At 59.2% G+C, this 14,123-nt stretch overlaps 1 long non-coding RNA gene across 1 annotated transcript in view; it reads right to left on the bottom strand.

Moving 5' to 3' along the window:
- Positions 1-372: 372 nt before the first annotated feature.
- Positions 373-14,123, bottom strand: part of LOC128313314 (uncharacterized) — a 196,926-nt gene continuing 183,175 nt past the window's right edge. The window contains exon 4 of the long non-coding RNA XR_008293834.1: positions 373-2,937. This is a non-coding gene — a long non-coding RNA (uncharacterized LOC128313314). The remainder of the gene's footprint in view (positions 2,938-14,123) is intronic.

Raw genomic sequence — 14,123 nt, 5'->3', positions numbered from 1 at the left:
GAAGGAGGTGACCACGAGCCCCTCCAGTCCCGGGTCTTAGTCTCACCAGCCCCGGGGGCCAGACAGGTGAGTGAGCGCCCAGCCCCCGCCCGGCTGGACCTGGCCGAGACCGCTGGCCGCCAGGATAGCGGGCGACCGTACGGAAGTGTCGCTGTTGTGCTGGGGTTCTGACTGCGTGCGGTAGGTAAAAATGAGGCGCATCCGCGCGGGCAAGTCCTGAGCGCCATCCCCGACCCGAGCAAGGGCTTAGGGAACGCTAAGTATTGTCGTTCATTCGTTCGACATGTTCACGGAGTCCCACGCGTGCCGGGCACGACTCTGGCCTCTGGGGACAAGCCCTCACGGAGCTTACGGCCGGGACAGGAGCAGGTCACCGGTGTGGCTTCTCGGTGCCGCTCTGGGGGTGGTGTCGGTGCCCCCCCCCCCCCCGGGAGGTCACGGGGCCACGGTCACTTGTGAGCGCGGGTCCTCAGATGAGCAGCCTCAGTCCCGTGCCCCTGGCAGCTCGGGGCCCCGACCTCGCCAGCCCCTGTCCTCAGCTGTGCCGGGAAGGCAATGGTGGCTGCTGGGAACCCAGGTCACGAGGGGCAGGCCTGGGGCTTCCTGCTGTAGCCCCACCCTAGTGCCTGAGGAGTGCTGGCCCCACTCCAGCCGTGCCTCAGTTTCCCCTCCTGGGCAGGGGCCGTCGTGGTACAAGTGGCCTCCCGGGGGGTCGTGAGGACTCAGGGAGGTGGTCCTGGAGACGCCCTGGGCCCGAGGCGAAGGCCTTTGTGCTAGCATTTCATCTCTCTGGGCGAGGCGGATGAGATCAGCCCCTTTTGTTTCTAGGAAACTCACAGACAACTGGCTCTAATAAAATCAGGCAGCTGGGCGCAGGCGGGCAGGAAGTGGGGAGGACCCGGGCTCCTCCTGCAGGCCCAGGAAGCCGGTCACGCTAGGGCCCTAGGAGCCCCCTCCCGAGGACGCGGGGCCAGGGCCCTAGGAGCCCCCTCCCGAGGACGCGGGGCCAGGCATCTTCCCCGCCCGAGGTGGTCAGCAGCGTCCCGGGTGTGGGGTCCCGGGTTCCCAGGGACGAGGGAGCATGTGCGGCCCCTCTCCCGCCCCTGGCTCTGCCCCTTCCCTCTTCTCCGCAGCCAGCTGCTGACATTGTGAGAAATTGCTCCCTAAGGCAGTTTGGAAATATGAAAGGACGCACTTCAGCAGCAATAAATCACACTTTCTGTCCTCGATCCTGCGGGGGACGCTATGGATTAGACCGTTTTCTGGGGATTAAGCGAACCTGATGACAGGCGGGGTCTGAAGCTCCTGCGGTCAAGCCGTGCTGACAGACCGCCACGGTCACGGCCTTACGTGGGCACCTTTCCCTGCAGGGCTGCCGAGGACACGTGGATGCTGTTGTTGGATGTGGCTCGCAGCATCCAGGAGCCTCTAGCTGTGCTGGGGACGTTCCCTGCCGAGAACCTGGAGAGAACAGAGCTTGGGAGCCCTGCCCTTTGCTGGTGCCTGGGGCGGCCGGGCTCTAAGGTGAGTGGGTCAGGGCGGAGCCCAGCCTCCCTCCGTCACGCGGAGAGCCCAGCACACGGGGCGCTAGGGTCCAGTGGTTACCCCAGGCGAGCGGGGCTGGTCCGGCACACGAGAATACCCTCGTTAACGGAGTGAAGCGGAAAACACCAGAAGGCCATCTTGGTACGGCCGGAAAACACGTTTCAAGAATTTGACAACAGCTCACGATGAAAACTCTCGCTTTGGGAAGGAGGAAAACTTTCTGAACCGGAGAAAGGCTCACGGATCAATGGATGCCTGCAGCTTGTGGTTCACTTCACAGCAGAGGCTGGGGCGCCTGGGGGCTCCGTCCTTGAGGCGTCCGACTCGGGCTCAGGTCACGATCTCGCGGTCCGTGGGTTCAGGCCCTGCGTCGGGCTCTGTGCTGACGGCTCGGAGCCCGGAGCCTGCCTCGGATTCTGCGTCTCCCTCTCCCTCTGCCCCTCCCCTGCTCGCGCAAGCGCGCTCGCTCTCTCTCAGAATGAAATAAACATTAGCGACAACAATAAAAACCAACCAACAGCACAGGCTGACTGTGTCCCTGACAGGGGCCGAGACAGGGGTGCCCGCCACCCCTTGCACACCGCAGTCTGCCCCCCGAGGGCACGGCCGGTGCGGGGAGGCATCACGAGGAGGGAGCCGCCGGAAAGAAGGAAGAACATGTGGTTACGACTGTAAACGTAGAAGTTTCTAAGGAGGTCGCCAAAAAACTCCTGGAAGCAGTGAGTGAATGTAGCAAGACAGCAAATACTAGATCGCTTTACGACAAAATTGGGTCACGTTTTCTATAATCGATAGCTGGAAAATAAAAACCTAAAAGCACCGTGTAAAATTGTATCAAAACCATCACCTATTTCGGGGCAAGTGAAACCGTAATGCTGATGGGCGGTTTGCTGATGAACAGCAACAAAGACCTAAGGAAACGGCGTGCTACCCCACGTTACGGCCCAGAAGACTCACCGTTTTTAAGATGTCAGCCTTCCCCAAACTGATCTACGGATTTCACGTCATCTTAATAAAATCTCAACAGCCTTAAAAAAACAAACACAAAAACAACCCTGGCCAGCCGACGTGAGAACCACCACGGAGATGGAAAGAACTGAAGAGAGCAAACACACATTGGGAAAACAAGGATAAAGTGGGAGGGCTTACGTGACCCGATCTCAAGCCTTCTGATAAAGCCGTGGCAATTGGGACGGCCTGGCTGTGACTCACGGGCAGACGTGGGGACCAGTGGAACGGGGCAGAGAGCCATGAACTGAACCGCACGTGCGTGGTCAAGTGATTCAGGGGAAGGGGAGTCGTTTCCTGGAATGGGTGTCCACTGGGCCCAGCGCTGTTCAGCAGAAGCACGATGCGAGCCGCACACGTGATTTGAAGTTCCCGGCCGCCATCCTAAAAAGGTGAAAGGAAATGGGTAGAGTTAATTTTAATAATGTAGTCTGTTTAAGCCAGCATACCCACAATGTTGTCATTTCAACGTACAATCAGCAAAATCCCCAGTGAGGCATTTTACTTTGTTTCTCGGCTCCAAGTGTCTGAGATGTGTTGTGTATTCTTAACGGATAGCGCGTCTTGATTCGGACTAGCCACGTTTGAAGCGCGCAGCTGGTACCTGTGGCCAGCGGCTCCAAGTTTGGACATCGTGGGTGACGGACAAAAATGCACGTTGAACGTTAACTCACACCATTCACAAAATTAAACCGAAATGCATTACGCACCTAAACATGGCAGCCAAAACGACGAAATTCCAAGGGGAAAGCATACGAGAAGATCTCCGTAACCTTGGGTAGTCAAAGGTTTCGTAGATAAAAACCCAAAGAATGTAAACTGTACAAGAAAAACATTGATGTGTTAATGTTAAGCAAAATTTAAAACTCAGGCTCTTCAAAAGACACCATAGGAAAATGGGAAAGGCCACCGTGGTCACTGGTAGGAAGAAAATATTCATGACGCGTGCGTCGGACGAAGGACCGTTATCCAGTATATTAAAGGCAAAACAAAACAAAAATGTGTTACGCTGGACAATCATTCAATCCTACGAAAAGATGGGGAAAAAGTTAGAAGATACTTCAGACAAAAAGATGCACGAATGGTCATCAAGCACACTGAAGATGCTTGACCACATGAGTCCTCAGGGGAACGCAAGTTAGAGCCACAGGGAGCTACACACCCATTCGAGTGGCTAAATTAAAGACCAGACAATACCAAGTGTTGACGAGGAGTAGGGCGACTGGAATTTCTGTTGCTGGTGAGAACGTACCATTATACAATCACTGTGGACAACAGTCTTGTAGATTGTTCTAGAACCAAACATACATTTACTGTATGAGCCCGTCTCCCCAGGAGAAAGGAAAGCATACGCCCACGGATGGATGTGAACATGAATGCTCACGGCTACTTCGTAATTGCAGCCCAAAACTGGAAACAACCCTGATGCCCATCAAGGGCGAGTCGGTAAACACACCGAGGCATAGCCACACCGTGGAATCCTACTCAGCTACGAGAAGGGAAGAAACCACTGCTGGTTCGTGGAATGTGGGCGAATCTCAAAAACATTATGCCGAGTGGAAGCACATAGACGCGGGAGACCATACACAGCGTGATTCCCCTTTTACAAAACTCTAGAAAAGGTGGACCTAAGTTAGTAGCGAGAAGCAGATTAATGGTTGCTTGGGGCCGGGATTGGGGGAGGGGGCAGGGGTTGTCGGAAGAGGGGCTCACGGGAACGTTTCGGGGATGACGGGAAGCTCTGTGTCTCGTTTGCGGTGGGGGTTACGTGGGCGGTACAAACTCGTGAGAACATGATGAAATGTAGACTTGAAAAGAGTGGTCCGGTTTTGGACGCAGATCATGCCTCAAAGACGTCAATGTAGCAAGAGTTAGCATCTCACAAAATAGTTGGAATGCACAGATGAACGGAAGTATTAAACACACATCACCTGTAATCCTACACTTCAGAAATGACGTGTAGAGATCGTGGAGCGCAGCCGAAACGATTTTATAGATATTTTCTTTGCATGTATGGGTATATATGCGGAGTCTTACAAAATCAGAGTCCTGTTACGTCTATATTCCTTTTTCTGTTTTTTTAAAGTTTATGTATTTATTTTGAGAGAGAGCGAGCACGCGAGTGAGCCAGTGAGGGGCAGAGAGAGAGAGAGAGAGAGACAGAGAATCTTTTTTTAAAAAAATCTTTAATGATTATTTATTTTTGAGAGCAAGACAGTGAGGGCCAGGGAGAAGCAGAGAGAGAGGGAGACCCAGAATCCGAAACAGGCTCCATCCAGGCCCTGGGCTGTCAGCGCACAGCCCGACGTGGGGCTCGAACTCACGAACCGGGAGATCGTGACCTGAGCCGAAGTCGGACACTCAACCGACTGAGCCACCCAGGCGCCCTTCCTTTTTCCATTTAACAGCGTCTTGAGGGCCTATGTCCACATCCTCCCGAGCACTTTCGTACCACACTCTCAGTGGCTGCTGAAGGGCAGCATCCCAGGGCCACACCCGCGTCCGCATCACCGGCCCCGCCGGGGGCGCGTGTGGGTGCTCTTGCCCATTTTCACCGTCGTAAGCACGCTGAGCCAAGCGTCTTCCCTGGTTGCGTTCCGAGCAGCGGCCTGGCTCGGTTGAACACGCGGACGTTGTGAGGGGTATTGACGACTGATGCCCCAGCAGCCCCGGCCGGCCCAGCACGGGGGTCGGGACTCCCCTCATTGGTGTGCGAGCTGAGCCTTAGGGCCCCTTCTGCCGGTTGGCTGCCCCCTCCCTCCCCCCGCCCCTTGGGTCCTCCTGTGGGTTTTCTTTCCCCACTCAGTTCTACCGGAGACCGAGAGCGCACGAAAACCCGGGGCCTCTGCTCTTCCGGGAGGCGTGTGGGTGGACGTGTGCTGGGGAGGGTCCCGGCACCTGCAGGGAGACAGAGTTGAGCCGCTGGGAGCATCTCTCTCGCTCTGGCGCTCAGGGAGGCCAGCAGGTGGGAGGCCCTGCGGCTTGGCACGCTCCCTGAGCAGACACCAGCCGGTTCAGAGAGAATGCCAGAGAAAGGGTGAAGGGACACGGTGAAGTCTTGGGAGGAAGGGCAGTTCAGGGGTCTCAGGGCCGCAGCTGGCTTGCTTTGGGGGATGGTTCAAAGGTCTGATGGAGGAGGGGGCAGCGAGGCCAGTATCATCTCCTTACGTGAGATAAATTCCTCTCCTTGGAAAGGAGCGAGCTCCCCGCTCCTAGGAGCATTCAAGCCGGACGGCAGCTTCTTGGCATGGGATGCGGCCTGCAGCTGGACCAGGGCCTGCACACTGGCCCAGTAGGTCCCTCTCAAGGGCGGGATGCTCGCTGACATCATCGTGGGTGGTCTGTTCCCTCCGTTCTGTTCCGTGGTGCAGTAGGGCAGCCGTGTAGACAGCGTCCGACCCACGACCTGCGGGCTCCGGGGTCCCCAATGTGGTTGGCGGCTGTCCTGTGGGGGGACAGCTGGCTGCGTCACTGGAGGCCGCTCCGCCAGCCCTGGCCACCCTCGCCCGGCGAGTGGGTGAAATCCAGGTGGGCTGCCTGGCAGGAGCAGTGGGAACGTGGGACTGAAGGCGGCCCATGGGTCGGTGGGGGTTGGGCCGGGGATGACAGGGGGCAAAGGGCAGGCAGGAAGCCGGCAGCCCACCCACCCAGGCCTCTGCCGGCACAGGCTTCGGTGGCCAGAAGCGGCTTCCTCCGGCGGCCGGCGTGGGGAGAAAGGAACTACACTCAGTTCCTGCATCGGAAAGGAGAGGAAGAGGCGAAGGTTGTGACCTGCTGAAGGCACCGCACTTTCCCCAGCTCTGGGAGCGATTTGCATGGGAACCCGCGAGGCGGAAGCAGTATTTTAGCTGCTTTCCAAGGCTGATGAACAGCAGAAGACACGGGAGGTGGGACGACGGATCCAGATTTCCGTGCTCAAGACCTCTTTCCAGAGAAGACGCAAACACTGGCACCCGGGAGTCTCCCGACCGCATCCAGGGCTCTTGGGGGAGGGAGGGGGGGATGGGGACCGCGGGCAGGCCCGTTGTCCCGCCGCCCTGCCAGCTGCGAGCCGGGGTGGGGGGCAGCTCGCCTCTCCCCAGGTGCTGCACCTGCTTCCCCATCTGGCAACATCACGCCCGGCAGGATTTGTCTGCGGGTTTAACTGAGATGATACGCAGAGAGTAGCCGCGGTGTGTGATTTCAAATACCTGGACCCTGGAAATGAATCAGACCTTTCTCAGTGGCCTCCGGCGACTCAGTCCATTTAGTTGTAACACGCAGCCCAGTAGGGACGTGAAGCGTCTCATGGTAAAGGGACGACAGTAAGGGTTTCAGACAGCCCTATGCCGCGCCGGCTGTGGGCTAAGTGCTTTCTGTGGATTATCCCAACCAGTCGCCCTGAGAACCCTGTGGGAACCGGTTTATTGTTAGGCCCGTGTGGCACCGGGGGGGGGGGGGGGACTCGGGGTGGGGGCGAGCCACACCGCAGAGCCGGCTTCCAGACTCCCCCACGGTAAGCCGGGGCTCTGGGACCATTCTCAGAGAGTCCCAGGTGCCCGGCCATCGAGGCAGAAGCGAAGACGCTGGAGGAAGGACACGCGGAAACCATTCGCCCGGTGGGGCGTCACCCTGTTTGTAGGCTCATCGCCGCAGCTGGGGTGTTGGGGCTCCGAGGGCTAGACGTGCGCCCCACGGAGCCGCCAGGAGCCGGGCATGCTTAGCACCCATCTGCTGGCGGCCGTGGGCAAGTCTGTCCTTCGATCCTTGGCGCCCGTTGGTGGAACCACATCATCTTCCGTGTCCACACGAATCCACCTGCGGCCGAGGGGGTCCTGACAGCTCTGGCAGATGGCCTTGGGCACTTTGTCCCGACTGGGCCGTGACTCTGTCCTAGGCAGATCCCGTTCCACCAGCTTGTGTCGACAGATGCCGTTTTGGGGCGTCGCTGGGGTCCCTCTTGCCAGGCCTCAGTTCCCTCGCCTGCGGTCCGGGCCCATCCCAGCGCTGAGGTCGGGGCCACTCTGCACGCCGTAGCCTGGTCTCCTCAACGGTGCAGCGCACGGGGAAATCAGGGGAGCCGGGGACCCTGGCCTGGCGTAAAAACGCCCCAGTGCAACGCACAGGCCTCCGTTGGATCCTGGTCCATTTTGGGGTCCTCTGGGGAGATCCGAACACAGACCAGGTGGCAGACGATTAGGGAATTACTTGTGCTAGGTGAGCCAACAGCATCGTGATCGCAGGGACGAATGTCTTTCCGTTTTCAGAGATGCCGCTGTGATGTTTAGGACGGAAGTACGTGCATGTCCGCACGACGCCAGTGGGTTCCACAACGTGTATGACTATCGGCTGCGCAGAAAAATTGGCGAAAAGCTAATCGCTGAGTCTAAGTCGCAGACATATGGGACGCAGTCGCTTCTACTATGTTTGAAAATTTCGTAACGATGGGGCGCCTGGGTGGCGCAGTCGGTTAAGCGTCCGACTTCAGCCAGGTCACGATCTCGCGGTCCGTGAGTTCGAGCCCCGCGTCGGGCTCTGGGCTGATGGCTCGGAGCCTGGAGCCTGTTTCCGATTCTGTGTCTCCATCTCTCTCTCTGCCCCTCCCCCGTTCATGCTCTGTCTCTCTCTGTCCCAAAAATAAATTAAAAAAATGTTGAAAAAAAAAAGAAAATTTCCTAACGCAAACTTAACCACTTGGGTCAGAGTGGAGGAGCGCCCAGGCAAGTGCGTGCGTGAGCTGAGTGCTGGGCAGGTGTGGGCCAGTTCCCGCCTGAGCAGCGAGCTGGCCACCGGCCTTCCGATGACAGAGTCCCAGCTGGCCCACCTGCCCCTCTCCCACCACAGGGGCCCAGGCCTCGTCCCCGGGCCCCCCGACCAGCGCACACTTTCAAACTGTCCTTCCTCTGGCCCAAGGGCCACGGCCACACGTCGCCCCCACAGCCCTGCTGTCCCCGGGGGCTGCCCCAGACCCTGGGCGGTGGAGCCAGGGTGTCCCAGGGCTAGAGGCCCCCTCTTCCTCCCCGGCTCATTCACATGTCAGTGCTTGAGAAGCGCTTTCCTCTCTGGGGGGCTGCTGGAGAGTGCTGACGGGTGCGAGCACTGTCGCCGGTGGGGGGGGGGGGGGGCGGGGGCACTTAGGGAGCTCAGCCAGCCCAGGAGGCCAGGGTGCAGGGAGGGGAAGGGGAGGGCAGGGCCACGCCAGCAGCAGTGGGCAGTGCGCACAGTGGTTCTTTTCTGGCTCGGGCTTCGGGGCCCCTCTCGCTGGCCCTGCACCTCGGGGCCCCAGTGGGCTGAGCCTGGTTCTGCGGGTGGGCCCGGGACCCTGCATTTCTCTCAGATTCCCTGGTGATGCCGATGCGGCCGGCCTTGGCCACACGACGTCCTCTGCTTCAAGGCTGCCTGCCCCTTAGAGGGACCAATGTGCTGAGCAAGTACAGGCCTCCCGTCTCGGGCCGAGCCCCTCCTCTGATGCCTGGCGTGGGTACATGCAGGTGCCCTCTGACCCCGGGGCTAGGGGTCAGCTGCCCTCCATTTGTCATCATGACCTAAGCCACAGGGAGGCAGGGCCCCTTCCTGAGAGGAAACTAAGTGGGGGCAGCAGTGGCCTTGGACACGGAGGCCTTTGCTCAGCACAACAGGCCCAGCTGGGCCGGACTGGGGACGGGGGACGGGCAGGGGAGCCCAGAGAAGCCTGCCTCTGCCCTCGAGTGCTCAGAAACTTCCAGAAGGCTGTGTGCTCCCCACTAGAGCTCTCCACAAGGGCTGCCTCCCTCCGCGGGTGACCAGGTGGGAACCCTGGCCCCCGCCATTAGTTCCCCTGAGTGGGTGCAGCTGACCCCACTGTCACCATGCCACGGGACAGGCTGGGTCCCCCGGGTTCCCCGCCTCCCCCACCCCGCCCTGATGCCTTTTCCCAGCGTGGACTGACACCTGGCCTGTGTTGCTCTGCTTCGTGGGGGTAATTTGTTCAACTGCTCATTGTCTGTGGCCCCAGCAGGAGTGGGCACACCTGTCCTGTCCCAGCACGGCGCTCAACACAGAGCGTGGCTGGCGAACCAACCAAGGGACCAGACAGGTGATCCTATAACGTTTTTGATTTTTGAGAGAGACAGCGCATGAGTGGGGGGAGGGGCAGAGAGCGGGGCGACACGGAACCGGAAGCAGGCTCCAGGCTCGCATCTGTCGGCACAGAGCCCGACGCGGGGCTCGAACTCACAAACCACGAGATCGCGGCCGGAGCTGAAGGCGGCCGCTCAACCCACTGAGCTACCCACGCGCCCCCGGACGGGTCGTCCTCCAAGCGCATATCTGACTCCTAGTTATGGGGAATCTTGCAAACCCGCTTGGGGGCAGCACCACAGCCATTGCGTTGGGTCCGCGATGATTTTGGAGAGTGAGAAGGGGGCGCAGATACTTCCTTACGCCCTTCAGGAGCCCAGGTCCGGAAGACGGCTATACCCCGTTTGTCCAGCAGAGGGCAACCCATTCCCGGCAGCTTGGCGTCCCGCGGCGCTCACAGGGGCTCGCTGCTTTTTTTTTTTTTTTTTCTTCTCTTTGAACTTATTTTTTTGTAATGGGAAATATCTTTTTTAAAAATCCCACAGTCCACACAAGGGGGAAAAAATAAGTGGATGTGATGCACGGGCAATTGGGAAATTGCTTCCTTCTAAGTTTCAAAGCAACATTTCTCTTTTGAGAACACTTAGGGAGAGACCTGGGGCACGGGTCAGATTTTGACTGGCTCAGGCACGGAGCCTGGCACCTAAAGAGTTTTAAAAGTCCTACGAACCTGCGACAGCCCCTCTCTACTGGCCCGCTGGCTGGCGGCACGGTCACAGAGCCCTGTCGCTGGAGCTGAGCCCCCCCCCCCCCCCCCGAAGATGTCTGCAGAAGACTCCAGGAGCCGCCCAGGCGGGGGAGGCAGGAAGCCTTGGCTGTGTGTCTGGTCTGGTACTAATTAGCTGTGTGACCTTGGGCAAGTCACTTAACCTCTCTGGTCTGTTTACTCTTCTGTTAAATGGGGTGTCGGATTAACTCATCGTGGAGTTCCTTTGAGCAGAAAAGTCAGTGGCGGGGGGGGGGGCGGGGGGCGCGGGGAGAGCAGCTTAGGAGAGGTACCGCATCAGCGCCCGTGACCCGTGTGGGACCTGGGGGCAGACCCGGCAGATCAGACCTGCAGTCAGTGTATGTGCCTGACTTTGAGTGCAGCTTGGCCCTGCCACTAATCCAGTGTGTGACTTCCAGTGGCTCGTTTCTCCGTGCCTCAGTCTACCCATCTGCAGGCTGGGGACGCGGGGCACATTTGCAGGCGTGCTGTGAGATCTCAGTGTGATAAGAGATGAGAGCGTGTGAGTGTGTGTGTGTGTGTGATGATAGGGGACAGAGGAGAAAAGAGTCTCACACATAATCTTCATCAGGGTGAAGATCACATAACGTACAATTAACCATCGTAAAGTGTACAATTCTGTGAATAATCTTTTAAGTAGATCTTAAAAATAGGAAAACAATGGTGAGAACCCACTCCCTGTCAGGGTCTGTGCCAAACGCTTTGCTCACGTTGTGTCCTTTAATACAAGCCCACGGGGAAGGGACTTGGCAGGGAGGAAATGGACGCCCAGAGAGGTCGAGCGACTTTCCCCAAAGCGTCCAGCAGGGAGGCGGCAGGATGCTGGGGGGCGATGTGGGGCCACCCGCCCCCGCCCTCTCCCCCCAGCCCAGCTCAGGAGCCTTGGGAAGGCGGCCAGCAGGCCTGGGCGGGGCCTGGGATGACGGGCAGGACAGCGGGAGCCGAGGAAAGTCACTTGACCTTGTCATCCCTTCATTTCCTGCTCTGCCAAAGAGGAAATGTTTACACAGCGTCCCCACACAGAGGCTCCGCAGGCCTGGACTTGCGGTAATTAGCTGAACAATGAGGGTCTAGCGGCCGTGCAGCGGCCCAGGCCCTGGCCTGGGGGGTCAGGTGGCCGGGGGCCCCGCTCCTCACCGACAGGCTTGCCCCGTGACCCTGGGCACATCCCCTGCCCCTGGGCCTGGTTCTCGGGGTGGGGAAGGCCGGCGAGTGGGCCTCCGGGACCCCGCGAAGGCCCCGTGAGTGGGGGACACACCTGGTGGTGACGTGTGGGGCGGACGGCACGTCTGTAAGCTCACGTGTTCGGCCCCGAGGGTCCCTGGGCCAGCTCAACGCTTCGCCAGCAGTCACGAGATCTCTTTCCAGCGGTCTGTTCGCTCGTTAACGCGTCGATCAATGGATCCATCAAATGCCGAGCACGCTGGCTGTTTTCCGAAGCATGCTCCTCTTCCCAGCATGTAGAACGGTCTTTCGGGTGTGGCTGCCGGGCCGGGGACCCCGTTTCCCAGATGATTTTGCATCCGGGGTGGGGGGGGGGGTCACGTGCCTGGCTCTCGCCCGCAGGAGCCACAGCGGGGAAGGAGGCTGCTGTTTCTTACCGAGGTATCCGGGGCGCGGGTCGTGTGCCGCGGGTGCTGTGCCTCTCCATCCCCTGGCTGGGTGCCACAGGGTCAGACACGGGGACAGCAAGGGCACAAACTGGAGGGAGCCTGACCTCCTGAATAGTTAGCACAGCCTCCAAGTCTGTGCCCACCCCGGAAACACGGCTGCGAACCACACAGAGAAGGTCCCTGCTCTGTGTGTGGGGGGGGGGGGGGGGCGCAGAAAAGGACACATTCAGGGCACAGGCAGCAGGATCATCAAGACCTTGTGAGTGTCGGGACCGGCCCTGGTTCTCCCAGAAGCCTTTGGGTCTCTATGTCAGCGGGCTGGCAGCACGGTGTCTGGGAGCCCGGGCAACTCCAGTCTCCAGAAAGGCAACGCCTTCTCTAAATACGGGTTATGGTATATACATCTGTCTCCTGTGAGTTGAGTTATTATGAGGCTTTGTGCCCTGGGTCAGTCCACTTAGGAATCATGGTTGGCAATGCTAAAACCCTCATCTTAGGCAAAGATGGACAAGGCAACGTTCAGTGGTGAGCCCCCCGCCCCCCGGCCGCAGTTAGTGCATCAGTGAGAGGCATCTCGGTCTGCCCACAACCCCGGAATCTGGGCCTGTGTTGTCTGCAATATCCCACGCAAGGCTCCTGGGAGACACTCAGTGAGTATTTAAGAAAGCTTGGTTGCAGTTTCGCAGTGCCTGTCCTTGGAGGTGTGTCCAGATGGCGAGAGGTGGTGTTTTCATTTTACTCCCCACCAGGGGGAGACCCTGGGGCGAGGGTGTGTGCACGTTGCATGTTTGGGACGACATCAGCAGGGCAGTGGGGAGGTGAGACGAGGCAACCCGGAGAGGCATCGAGGTGGCCCCCCGTGGGCTCCTGGCACCTGGTCCTGCTGGGGTCCTACAGGAGAGGGTGTGACACACGGTCCCCACTGATGTCCCATCCAAGGGACTCCCATCTGCCCCCGGCTGAGAGCATTCCCAGCCCCTGCAGCTTGCCCTGTGCTCCGCTGGAGCAGCTGCTTCTGGATGTCTGTGACCGATGTCACAAAGCGGGGCCTTAAGAACAGCGGAAATTTATTCTCTCATATATTTTTAAAATTTTTTAACGTTTTATTTATTTTTGACAGAGAGAGCACAAGCAGGGGAGGGGCACAGAGGGAGGGAGACCCAGAATCCAAAGCAGCTCCAGGCTCCGAGCTGTCAGCACGGAGCCCGATGCGGGGCTCGAACCCGTGAACCGTGAGATCGTGACCTGAGCCAGAGTTGGAGGCCCAGCCTGCAGAGTGCGTCCGTGTCTCCGTGTTCACACCGCCCTCCTCTGAGGACCACGGCGGTCGGGCTCATGGCCGGTGCTGACCCAGTACAACCTCACTTAACTAGTTCCACCGGCAAAACCCCTATTTCCGAATAAGGTCACGTTCACAGGTTCTGGTCGGACATGCACTCTGAGGGGACGCTCTTTAACCCAGGACGTGAAGCCCCCGGGCGTGGGGACGCTGGCCCTGGCAGGTGGGAGTTTTGAGCACTGACAGGAGGGGTCCCTGGGGTGGGTCTCTGCCTGTGTCCGCTCAGACCAGGAGCCCAAGTCACGGGGTGTCAGCTGGGGGCTCGGTGGTCAGGGAGCTCCTTCTGGAGCAATCCTTGCTTTCAAGCCAACGACCTCTCCTTCAGATGACCACGTTCCCCTTCCCTTAGGTTAGTGGCACCGACTGGACTCCAGGGGATGCATGTTAAGACGACACATTGCACGTCTACACCTCTAGCCCCTCCGTGGGTCGAGAGGAGTTTAGCATCTCACACACCGACCGCGAGCCCAGGCTCCACCACTCACTGGCTGTGTATTCCTGGGCAAGTTACCCAACCTCTCCGGGCCTCGGCTTCCTCATCTATTAAATGGGATTGCTGCATAGCACCCACTTGGCAGGGCTTCTGGGACGACGGATGAGACCACATATGTAAGGGGCTCGGTGGCACGGGGCCGGCTCTTGTCTGACCGCGTGTGGGTTTGTGCTTGCGGGCGGACCTGCAGGACGGCTCTGAGTCTCGCCCCCACCCCGGGGCCGCCTGGGGGCAAGGGCCTCTCCGGGAGACTGCCTCCGGGGTGCCCCTCCATCATCTCCCCCTGCCCGGTTTCTCTGC

This window comes from Acinonyx jubatus, chromosome E2 (assembly GCF_027475565.1).
Source record: "Acinonyx jubatus isolate Ajub_Pintada_27869175 chromosome E2, VMU_Ajub_asm_v1.0, whole genome shotgun sequence".
Lineage (NCBI taxonomy): Eukaryota > Metazoa > Chordata > Mammalia > Carnivora > Felidae > Acinonyx > Acinonyx jubatus.
The sequence above is the reverse complement of the archived record's forward strand: the minus strand, read 5'-3'. Positions and strand labels throughout refer to the sequence as shown.